Source organism: Pongo pygmaeus, chromosome 3 (assembly GCF_028885625.2).
Source record: "Pongo pygmaeus isolate AG05252 chromosome 3, NHGRI_mPonPyg2-v2.0_pri, whole genome shotgun sequence".
NCBI classification, from domain to species: domain Eukaryota; kingdom Metazoa; phylum Chordata; class Mammalia; order Primates; family Hominidae; genus Pongo; species Pongo pygmaeus.
In genome coordinates, this window is record NC_072376.2 from 30,980,171 (window position 1) to 30,993,214 (window position 13,044).

Consider the following 13,044-nt stretch of genomic DNA (forward strand, 5'->3'; position numbering starts at 1 on the left):
AGCTTGAATATCAAAGCTGTTCTCAATTATAACTAAGACACTTTAAGTAACAGAGCTGAGTGATTAGATGCCACATATAGGGAATTCTTTTTTAAACAACTTGTGAAAGGTGCAGCTTAATTAGAAAAGGCAATCAAATTACAAAATTTGGGAAAAATGCACTTTCTGACAAAAATACTAGTCAGCAGTTTGAATTCAAAATATACATGAAATGGAAACTGCAAACTACTCTGAAACAGCAAGCTATCTACACAGGTGTAAAGTGTGTGTTACAAGCCTCTAGCTCTACCTTAGTAAACACATTTCTTTGAGGACTTGTAGTTCTATTGCAGGGATTGCTTCTCCCTGGAAGGGGTTGCAGGTGCCATCTTAGTTGAATAAAAAGACTTCAGACTGTTATTTCTGAAAAATAAATCTAAGGAAGTGTACTACAAAGATTCCTCACCCCCACCACCCAGTCTCTCCAGATTTTAAAAGAGAAAAATATATACATCATGAAGACTTTTTAAAATTAGTCTCCAAAGATGTTGAATCTATAGCATAAATTTTATATGATCTAACATATTGATTTATTTTCTGTTGACTGAGCAATATGAGGAACTGCTACTCATGTATCGATACTTGAAAATCAGGTTCATTTTGTACCTCAGTACTCTTTAGACATCAAATAGTCTAGGACAACCTAACATTTTTGTATTCCCAAATATCTTAAACACTCAGAAAGTACCTCTTTTTGATTCACATTTTGCCACTGTGTTCATGAACATTTGCAGTAATAGCAACATTTCAGCTTCTTAGTGTTGTCATTCTTAAAATAATATTCACCATAATATATTTATTGTGTTTTTGCAAAACATAATAAAAATATTAATGCTACTACTAATAAACACACAAAACAAAGCAAACTTTATTTTTTTACTAAAGTTTTCAATCTCAGACATAAAATAATGTGTATATCATTGCCAATTTTGTTTAAATACTTTTAAATTTAAAAACTACAGGAATAGCATAAATATCACTTTGAGGTTAAACAACATTTGACAACATCATCCCCATCATTTCTTGCCATTGTCTTCTACCAACTGGCATGTTCAGTTTTATGTTTGCCTAAAATTCTTTGATATCTGCCTTCAGGTTTTCCTTATAACCTCAATTCTTGCCATAATCCTGGACAACATTCAGGATTTTTTTGATTGTTATTTTCTTAATCTATATTTATCTATTTTACCACCGAAAATGTAAATTTAAGCATTGACGTCAGTGATGACAATCTTCCATTTTCTTCTTACGCGTTATTCCTATCACAGGTATCTTTCGCATCATGGGAATTTCTGTACCTTGATCTCTCTACTTAATTCTTTCTATCACTTCTTCCTGGCTTTATTGTAGGTGCTTTCAATCCTGAACACCCATGTTACCCTCTTGCTTATATGATCTACTTCCCAGTATCCTCTCCTGTATCAGGAACTTTGATATAGCCAGCACAAAACAATCACAGAACACTGGATGTTGGTATGAGAAGAAATTCATTGTCTCCTATCTCACCTGAGACCTAAAAGCGTTTTAAGAATTATTTTATATTTTCCCACTTAACTGCCTTTCTTATTCACAAGGGCATTTCAAACTGTCTCCACTCTTCTCAAATTCCTCATCCTTCTAAACTATCTCAATCCCAGTAATAGAATAACTACAGTTTACTGAGTATTTGATGTTTTGAACAATCTACTAAACCCACCACAAATATTGCCTCATTTCATCCTCTCAATAACCCATGAAGTGGTTTTATTATTTTTATTTTACTGAGTGATAAACAGAAGAAGGTGAGAGTGATAAGGAGTATGTCAAGGTTCTGTAATGGATAATAGTTGGAGCTTGGATTTGAACTCCCAACCTCATAATCTGAAATGCCCCCTTCAGCAGAAAAGAACTTGCTCCCTTTTTTACTGAGAGTGGATAATTTATTAGATGAGAAGTGCCTTCTTCTCTGTATTTCCATTACAAATGCATTTTCTTTCCTCTGTTTCTCATTTTCTCTTGATATTGTCAAAATTCTATATGAGCACTGATATGGTTTGGCTGTGTCCCCTCCAAAATATCATCTTGAATTCCCATGTGTTGTGGGAGGAACCCAGTGGGAGGTAGTTGAATCATGGGGGCAGTTCTTTCCTGTGCTTTTCTTGTGATGGTAAGTCTCATGAGATCTGATGGTTATTATAGGGGGGCATTTTCCTGCACAAGCTCTCTGTTTGCCTGCTGCCATCCATGTAAGACATTACTTGCTCCTCCGTGCCTTCTGCCATGATTGTGAAGCTTCCTGAGCATGTAGAACTGTAAGTTCAATTAAACCGCTTTCTTTTGAAAATTGCCCAGTCTTTATCAGAAGCATGAAAATGGACTAATACAAGCACCTAATATTATATTATCCTCTTATGCCTACATAAATTCTTTTCTTTTATATAACCTACTTTCTCTTTATAGCTTCAATTTTCCCTTCATTGGATCTTCTCCAATTATTGCTTTCAAATAACAGTAATAATATTAATGATAGTAAATTCCCATCTTTACAAATAAGGGCAAAAGTTATCACTCTCTACATATTACTCTAGGTTTCTGATCCTTACATTGTGAAGAATTTAAGGGGGGTTTATAATCAATATCCTCCTTCTTTCTCTTCCTTTTTCTGTTTTATATAGTAAAATACGAGTTCTACCCACCTTTCCAATGAAACTGCTTCCACTGGTATCACCAAAAAACTTGTTGGTCAATCAATTATAACCTTTTAGTTTCATGTTTTTTCAGTATTTGGAAATATCCCTGTGCTAATTTTATACTGCTGCATAACACACTACCAAACACTTAGTAACATACATTTATCATCTTTAAGCAACATCCATTTATTATCTTACGGTTCTGTAGGTCATGGCAACTCAAGGTTATTCGCTGAGGGTTTCACATAGCTGAAATCAAAGTGTTGGCTGTGCTGCATTCCCATCTGGAGATCAGGGTCCTTTTCCAAGATCATTCAGGTTGCTGGTTGAATTAAGCACATTATAGTTGGAGGAGAGAGGTTGCTCAGTTTTTTTTTGCTTGCTATAAGCCAGAGATCTTTGTCTTCTTCTAGGAGATACGTCTTAGCCATGAGGGCTTATTCACAACATAGCAGCTTTCTTCTTCAAAGTCAGTAAGACAATTGCCCTTCAGTTTGTTATGGTAAAATTTTAAATAATAATAATGGTAAAGAGAGTGACTATACCATTACCTTTGCCATATAAAGTAATCTAATCAAGGGAGACACCATTTATCATATTAACAGGTCCTGCCCACACTCAAGGGGAGGAGATCAAAGGACATTTCCACCACTGATTAGGAATCTTGGAGGCCATATTAGAATTCTTCCTACCACAGTTTCCTTTTTGGCATCTTCTATTTCTTTGGCTCCTCTGACACCACATTTTTATAGTTTTCCTCCTTCCCATTCAAATATGTCTTCAAGACACTTCTTTTTATGACCTGCCCTTAAAATATTTAATATCAATCATTCTTAAAGCATACTGTCTCATCTATAACTTGATGCATCTAAAATCTATGTCTCTATTCCTATATGCTCTTGTGTTACAAATTTATGAATCTAACTGCTTACTCTCCATTGCCATATCCACTTGAATGAGCAAAGGAATATCAACATATTAAATGAATTCATCATCACTTCTTTCTCATACCTAACACACATGCACGTGTGCGTGTGTGTGCACACACACATAATCTCTTCTTCAGTGGTCAGTGTTTTCAGTGAATGAAATAAAAACACCATTCAAATACTAGCCAATGCCAGAGGTCTGTGTTGCTCCTTGATTGCTCTTCTGCCACTTACACAGCATGTCCAACCAATCGTGAAACACTTTTACTTTCACCTCTTTAATAACTCTCTGATTTACCCAATCGGAGTTACCAATATACTTGAGTTAATTAGACAAAAATCTTCCAAACTAGTTTTGTCTCTGTAGATTGATTCTAGAAGCATATATTTAATTGCTATATTTTTTATCCTAAAACTCTTCCATACTCTGAACTCAGGGTAAAATGCAAACTCTTTGGAATGGGATTTAAACCCTCAACAATAGGGTCTTGATTATATCTCCAGTTTTGTCATTAGACGTTTCTCATCTGAACTCAGAAATTTTGCTACAAGTCTACTAAATTACTTGCAGACCCAGGAACATCTGTTTGTTTGTTTGTTTTCTCTAGACTACAGACCATGCCTTTGAACATGCTATTCCTTGTGATTGACTGGAACATCCTTTTCTCCTTTTTACCTGACTGACTTCTATTCATGCTTGTAGTCACAATTTCATTCTTAGTGAGGGCCTTTTCTTATAATTCTACACTAAACATGGTTTGAAGATTGTTTTATGTGCTCCTCCCTGATAAAGCACTTAGATTATTATTTAAATTGCATTTTTTCTGTATTGTCTCTTAATAGAAATGTGCAGCTTTCTGTGGTGTTATAAATTAAATGGATAAATCTTAAAGGCTGTATAATTTATAATCAAGAGAAAGGAGGGTAAAAGGAAGTATATATAGAGAAATGGAACAACATTATTAAAGTCACAAATACAGTGTGCTTAGGATATATAAGTAGTTCAGTAACTTAAGAGTATAAGATATAAAGGTTAAGGAGTAATTTGAAATGCTAAACTGAATCCACAATGAGCAGGACCATTAATGCCTCAACTTAATCTGGTAGTCAGAGAGAAGCCACTAAAAATTCATAAACATTGACATGATGTAGCTCTCCTTTCCTTTTAAATCTATCACATAAATGACTAGGTAAAAGATAGATTAATGGTAGCAATCTTCTAAGAAGACAGATTAGAAGATTATCAGTGCAACTAAGGTGAGAAATAATTAGGTCATGGAAAAATCAAGCTGGAGATACAAACACAGACTTGAAGAATAGAAGATTAAAGGTAAAATGTTAAAAGGCAGTTGTTCAACTTATCCTATGATTTAAACATGTATGTATATATACACACATATATATCTATATATATTCAGATATCTCTATTTCTTGAATGTGTATCTTATTCGTTGAACAAATATCTATGTATTTCAAAGAACAACATATGTATTGTATATATTATAATATTGTGTATATAATATGTGCATTATATATACATATATTATATATACATATATAGAGAGACATATACAAAGAATAGAATACACATACCCAAAAAATAGCACAGTTGTAGTCTGCATATTTCCCCAATACTTCCCCAATAAGGTTGAAACTACTTGATGAAGAGAACCATTATTTTTTAAAATTTTATAACATCTACTGTGAACCTTGAATTTTTGTAACACATATACACCCAAACACCCACAGACATAAAGGCCTCTGTGTAATTCTGCTTCAAATAGTACAATAAATGTTTTTAATTAATTTGACTATTAAATGAATTCATACTCTTTTATGTGTTGTGCATATTACAAGTTCAGTTTTTGAAAATTATGCCCAGAGAATGCATTTGAGGTTCCTGACATGAGCCATACTTTATGCACCATCAGAATTCCTCTTTGAGGCTATCTTCTTGTCTTAGTGTTCCCATTGTCTAAGCCAGCACTACTTGATAGAACTTTCTGTAATGATGGATATGTTCTATATCTATGCTATTTAAATATAGTATCCATTAACTACGTGTAGCTACTGAGCCCTTGAAATTTGGTTAGTGTGACTGAAGAATTGAATTTTTAATTTTATTTGATTTTAATTAACAAGATTAAACAGCCACTCATCACTAGTGGCTATATAGTGGACAGCACACATCTCAATTTTTAAGCACTGGATTTCTGACAGTTGGAAATTACTGGAATTTGAGTTGCTGTGATTTGATTAAACTAAATTAAAATTAAAAATACATTTCTCAAACCTCCTTTGCATGCTTAAACTTATGCTTACAGCTGTAGAACAAAGGTGCAAAGAATTGAAAGCTTCAGATTCTACGTTTGAAGAACTCCATAGTCAGTCTTATGGACAAAAGCTTGTGGACCAAATACAATCTGTCACCTGAGTGTGGAAATGCAGTCTTTTTGGAACATAGCCATGCCCTTCCTTATATATTGTCTCTGGCTACTTTTGTGCTACAGAACAGGTGTGAGTGGTTACAACTCAGGGTACACAGTCCTCAAAGCTTAAAATATTTACTATCTGGCTCTATACAGAAAAAGTTTGCTAGCCCTGGTGTAGTGGGTCAGAGCTGTGAAAACAAATAATTACAACGAAGTGCAACAAAGCTAACTATAGAAATGGGGATAAAGTACAGAGGCATTAGGGCAGGGCATGATTGACTCTGGCTGAGTTGTTCGGGAAAGGAATCAAAGAGAAGTGATGTCTGAGTTAATTCTGATTGATGAATAAGAGTTTGCCAGAACAGAATTAAAGGGAGGGTTTGATGAATCTCTCTGTATTTAGTGAATGGAAAATAAATGGAAAATAAAATAATCTCACCATTTATAAATACAAATATATATATTTGTGTGTGTTTGTTTATACATATACAATATATACATATATATGTGGAATATGGATATATTTTCTCACTACTGTTAATAATACTGTTAATAAATTTAACACTAAGGGGAGCTTATTATAAAGTCTATATTGAAAAGATCTTAAGTCTTTATGACTTATTTACCTATAGTTACTAATATTAAATGAAATAACATGTTTTATATTATATATTTTATTTATTTAATATAAATATATAAATAATATAAAAAATAACATACATAAATAAAATATATAAATTATTTATATTAATTTATATATTTTCTGGAGTTACAATTGAGTATTATTTTTTTAAAGCCATTAACCCTCAAAAGGAAGACTTCCTAACAGCATGCTGTCATTGTTTTTTTTTTGATGTGTGAAGGAATACAGGAATATCATGGGCACACATCTAAATGTCATGGACAAACATCATGGACAACATGTTTTTCATGTCATTGGCTAAAATGTGAAGATGACCTACAAGAAGATATTTATGATTGAACAAGAAAAGGGTATTATAAAGTCTAGAACTCAGGCTACATAGAACTCAGTGGCTCAAAACAGACATACTGAGTTGAAGTTTGAAGCATGAGGAAATCTGAAGTCAATATTAGACTAGAGATTTTAATATCAACATGATTTACACTCCACGTAATTCATTTTTTAAAGAAAATAAAAATTCAACTAATCCGAACCATTAGTCTTTATTATTATTTTTTTTAAATCTTTACTAGATATTTGCTTTGCTTTGCTGCAGTTATTTCACACTTCTAACTTTGGGCTAGTTCCCCTGTGGTTTGAGTGGAGTGAAGGGGACAAGTGCTTTCCTCTGCCTACTGTTATTGGTTCAGGTAATTTAAATTTAAGCTTATTTGGATGTCACATTATCTAAAGGTAAGTGTTCCTGAAGGAAGTTTCAATCAATAGATATATCAGCACAAGTAATGGTTGTGACAGGACAGGGACATCTTATCATCCTATGGATATGAAGGAAGTGTGATATTCCCTTCATAGTGCTGCAGCCATTTGGTGACCCGGAGAGAAGACAGCCTCAGAATGAAGTCAACATATGGAAGAGGGCAGAGAAGAAAATACAGAAAGCTAAGCCAGAACCCTACTGATCATTACCTCAAGCCCACTCTATGCCCAGATTTTTAAGTGAGCCCATCAATCCTGTATCGCTCGAGTCAATTTAGTTATATTTATATTACTTTTATATTACTTAAAGACATATTGATGCAAGGATGTACAATATATGAGTAGCTTTCAAATAGAGTTGCATATCAAACAAAACCCTATGTCTAATTTTGAAATTACAATCTAAATGACTATAGAATCTGTTTTAGTTTTATTTTTGGGAATAATAGCATTTGCTCAAGTACAACCATTTTTATCCCCTTACAGTCTCCTTGGAGATGCATAAACTTTCTGCTTTATAATTATGTTGGATTAAAATTTCGTATGCCTTACTAAAATGTAAATGCTACCTTCATTTTAAGGAAATTATTAAGGAAGGAAAAAAATTGCCAGGTGATTTTAATGAGAAAATAGAATTCAAAAATATTTGAAATAGTGTGTTTAAGAACAATGTGGGGTGGAGAGATGCTGTTAAACTATAACTCTAAGTAGGTAAAAGGAAATATAAGGCCAGCTGGAGAATGTGCATGTGTGTGTGTGTTCACATGTATGGTGTTTCCTTGTGTTGATTGTTGTAGGGAAGGTAATGACAGAGAAGTGGGATACTGAAGTAAAAAAAAAAAGTCCTTAAATGACAAAAGTTGATTAATTCAATGTCTTATGTAGGAAAAGGTTAATGATGGCAGACAAAGGCTGTAATTCTAGGGGCAAATAAGAGATATTTAATAACTGCAATTGGAATTTCAAGAGTGCCATATTTTTAAGAGGAATTTAGAATTACAGAACTTACTGCGAAAGTCCAGTATGTTTTAAAATGACTTTTTTTCAAACCTACCAATATTTTTGTACGTATATGCATCAAAATTTGCTTTTGTAATGTTATGCTTTTAAAACATATCATTATTAGTATCATCATCATCATTTATTTTACTTTGCAGAGCATTATAACTGGATAAATTATGGAATTGCATTCATAGCATAAAGTGAAAATGAAATACAAAGTTATCAAATAGCAGGTATATAGCTAACGAATTGTAATACATTTATCTTTGAATTTTTCAATCTATATTTAGAACACTAGTGTGTCATTAAAAAGGCCCCATATATTGACAACATTAACACCTTATTTTTTGAATGGTAGTTAAATATAAAAAAATTCAACATTCTTGAAAGTTATAAAAAGAAATACTTTGTTATAGCTATTAAGATGGAAATTGTGAGAGAAAGTGTACTTGTGCACTATGAAGAACTCTTATATGTACTGTTATTACATTTTGCATTTTTTTACATAGTTTGATTTAGGTTAATTATATATATATTTGCATATAATATTGGTTATAAACATATGTTTCAAAGTGACTTCTGTGGATTGCTGATCATGCAAAACTCTCTGCACAGTGACTGGTGTTCTGAGTTTTTTAAAAAAAGACACATATGTTCTGTTCTTGGATTCTACAATACACTTTGACATATTAAGGGTTCTGATAAGTTCAGCAGTAAAGAAACTAATTAAACATCATTTAATAAAACGTTGCTTAAACTTATTTGTCAAGAAAATATTTTCCCCTAAATAACACTAACATCTATAATTTGGAATGCTCAGTTCACCAAATAGACTATTAAATCTTTCATTTTGAATAAAAATATTTTCAATTTCCTTGTTTGGCTTTGCTTCTGTGGTACATTGGCTCAGATAGTTTCACCATAAATAGTGATTTTTTTTCAACTCGTTTTAACCTCAATAGTAGATCTTACTCTTTTGGCTTAAGATAAGCACTACTTCTATATGTATCACATTATATTGGCTTCTTTTTGTTAAGGTAATAATAGCATGTTCTAAATTCCAAGATAGGTATTAAAAACATATAATTTTAAAAGGTACATCAAGGACATTGGACGGATACTTCTGATTTTTTTAATATTTGTACATGGATATTTGCCTAAGAGTGTTTTCCTGTATAGTAAAGCTTGCCCTTTGATGTAAAAGAAAGATGTGTGGTGTGTATGTGTGTGTGTGTGTGTCTGTATTAGTATTTCAGGGTTTCTCCAACCAATGTCATCAATATAAATTTCTTACATGATGATAACATTATTTGTTTTTCTTAATTCAATCTCATTCAGACCAGTATAATACAAATGTTAGATAGGGAGGAGCAAATCTGTCTAAGTCACACTGAATAGATTTAAAGAATTTGAGGATTTAATGCTGAATGTCAGAGTCAGATTACACAAAAATCTTGAAATTCTAAAGCAAGATTTCTTCAGTAAGATAGTGTCAATGTAATGAATATCATATTATGGTCTTCATTCCATAGCTACACATGACAAAACATTTTCACTCAGAAAATGTCATGCACATTTAGAAAGAAGATTGATAAAAGACATCATATGAAGTCTGTCTTGGAAAACAAGGCTGAGGAGCTGTCTGGATCCTCATTGCAAAGTGAAATGTCCTCTTTGCTGGGAAGATAAACAAAACAATAATACACTATCATGCTCTAACTGAAAATACATATGGCTAAATAACTAATCATATAAATATTATAGTTCTTCTCAATAATCACTAATAAAAATAATACATATTTCTTTCTTCCATTCATATTTATTCATTGTTTATGTATTCTACTTCATAGAGTAAATGAATGTGTACAATCTTAAAAACAGGGTAGAAGTAAACCATCAAAGAAAGATTTTTTTGGAGAAAATTAGCAATGTCAGGCATATAATATGCTCAAGGGGTAATTCTTATTATTTATAATTATGCTGATCATTACATATAAAATGATCAATTAAATTATTCAATTTGGTGTCTCAAAGGATCCATAATTGTACTTTTTTGTAGTACAGTTGTAGTACAAAACATTGGTGTTTGGGAGTCAAAGATATCTGAGTTGGAGCTCTTGCTCTACCTCTTATTTAGAATTACTTAAGTGTTCTGTGCTTCAATATTTGAGTCAAAATAAAGGGAATAACTTCAGACCTTTTAGCTCTTGTGATAATTTTTTAAAAATGTTAGTATAGTAAGTTTGCTTCTAATGCTAGCTCATTTTCTCATTCTTCTTCCCTTTTTAGCTGTTGGTCCATCCAACTCATCCTGCAGTTTTTTGTTTTGTTTGTTTAATTTTTACATTGCCAACGTAAGTTTATGGAGTATGAGTGTAGTTTTGTTACATGGATATATTGCACAGTGGTGAAGTTTGAGCTTTTACTGTAACCATCACCTGATTAATATATGTTGTACTGATTAAGTAATTACTCATCCCTCATCCCCCTCTCAACCTTCCACCCTTCTGAGTCTCCAGTGAGTGTTATTCCACACTCTAACTTGCAATTTCATTTCCATTTCATTCCTCTCTTTTTCTTTCCTTAATTACTTTGCTGCAGAGTAAAACACACTGCTTGGTCTAATAATTTCTTATAATAAAAGTATAAATTGAGTTTGGGATTTTTCCTGGCTTTGTGTCAAATGTTGCTAAATATTTAACGAGGCTATATGAAATTCATTTTTGTGCAGACTGAAGTTCCAAGGACTGCATATTTTAAATATATATATACATGCCTTACATCTTTAATGTATTCTGAATATGTTCTTTTTTTTAATTCCATTATCTTCACCTAGAGTCTTAGCTGATATTTTCTCTTAACTAGGTGGTCTTTTTCATGTTTGAGTTGATTTTTTATTTTTAACATTTATAACTATGAAATGTTAGGTTTTATAAAAGGTACCTGTGGATGCCGGTTACCACCCTAACAGACCATAAGTGATTTTATTACCATGTTTGTGGAATAATTTATCTATATAGAGTTTGATGTCTGATTTTTGAAATTCCACAATATATTATTTTCAAAATCACTTTTACTTGAGCTTAAGGAAAAATATACAAAGCTTCAATTAAGAGACATAATTCATTATATCATACATGTGCTATTAGTTACTATTGCAATAGTAGCTATGAATTTATATTAATACTTCTATACAATATTAGCAGCAAGTAGGTATCATTTAATTTCTTTTAGCTTTTAGTTTGGGGCTATTTGGAAAGAGGGTCTAAATAACTTGTCTGCCCAATATTTTTTGATCTTTCTTAATTTCAAGTCTTTTAATGAACAAATAAAAATTTACACAGTTGTATCCTATAATGTATAGTGATTTTATTCATTCTCTTTCCAGAGTGGCACCCCTTCACCTGATAAATATTTTAGTCTTAATTTGACATCTACTAAATTACTGAAACGCATTGAGCTGATTCTTTTGAAGTATTAACTGATATTTGAAATGTGATTCATTATCTAAAGGAAATTTGACTCAGTCCAGTAAAACATTAGAAATGAAACGCGCTTCAATATATCTAACAAACTCCTTGTTTTACTAACTAAGCAACAGAGAGATTAAGGGGTTATCTCCTCTTTTTTTTTCTCTAATTGCAATTTAATATGTCTTTCCTGTATAATTATTTAATACTAATAGTTTATAGTTTTGAAGGTTTCAAATTTATAGTCAGTACCTTTGTCATGATGAATGAATCCTCTAAGAAGACAAAGTTCTTTAAACCTGTATGGCCAAGCAGCAGTATTGCAAAAAATCTCTGAATTGCCCTGCCGGGCTCAGTGGCTCACGCCTGTAATCCCAGCACTTTGGGAGGCCGAGGCAGGCAGATCACGAGGTCAGGAGATCGAGACCGTCCTGGCTAACACGGTGAAAGCCTGTCTCTACTAAAAATACAAAAAATTAGCTGGGCGTGGTGGCCGGCGCCTGTAGTCTCAGCTACTCCTGAGCCTGAGGCAGGAGAATGGCGTGAATCTGGGAGGCGGAGCTTGCAGTGATCCAAGATCGCGCCACTGCACTCCAGCCTGGGCGTCAGAGCTAGACTCCGACTCAAAAAAAAAAAAAAAAAAAAAATCTCTGAATTGCCTTCAAAATGATGTCTCATTTAGAAAACATGATTTTTCATATTTATTCCTGATGCCACATTAACATTTTTGACTGCTGCTGGCCATTAATGTAAACAAGAAAAAAATATTTTTTAAATGCAGTGCAATTTACTTAAAAATATTTTGCATTTCTCTTTCTTACATGTTTACAATATTGAAAGACCTTTTATTTTTAATTTTCTGAGAGAAATAACCAGAAACTTTGAGAAATCCCAACCTTATATGGAAGAACATTTCTAGATATGTGAAGGAATTGTGTAGAATGTATTTTTTCATACCTATTTGAAAAGAATAGAAATAACTCTTTGTCTTTTACAATCGCTAGGGAAATAACAGGTCTGAGAGTTGAGATACGGAGTCAAAAGCAAAGTGAAAGAAAAATGCAGGCAAAAATAACAATCATACACTTTCTACTTATTTGACTT

General features: G+C 32.5%; 1 long non-coding RNA gene across 1 annotated transcript in view; it reads right to left on the minus strand.

The window, feature by feature from the left end:
- The window catches only part of LOC134739261 (uncharacterized), a 109,496-nt gene extending 97,043 nt beyond the window's left edge, over positions 1-12,453 (minus strand). The window contains exon 1 of the long non-coding RNA XR_010125870.1: positions 12,193-12,453. This is a non-coding gene — a long non-coding RNA (uncharacterized LOC134739261). The remainder of the gene's footprint in view (positions 1-12,192) is intronic.
- Positions 12,454-13,044: the final 591 nt, after the last annotated feature.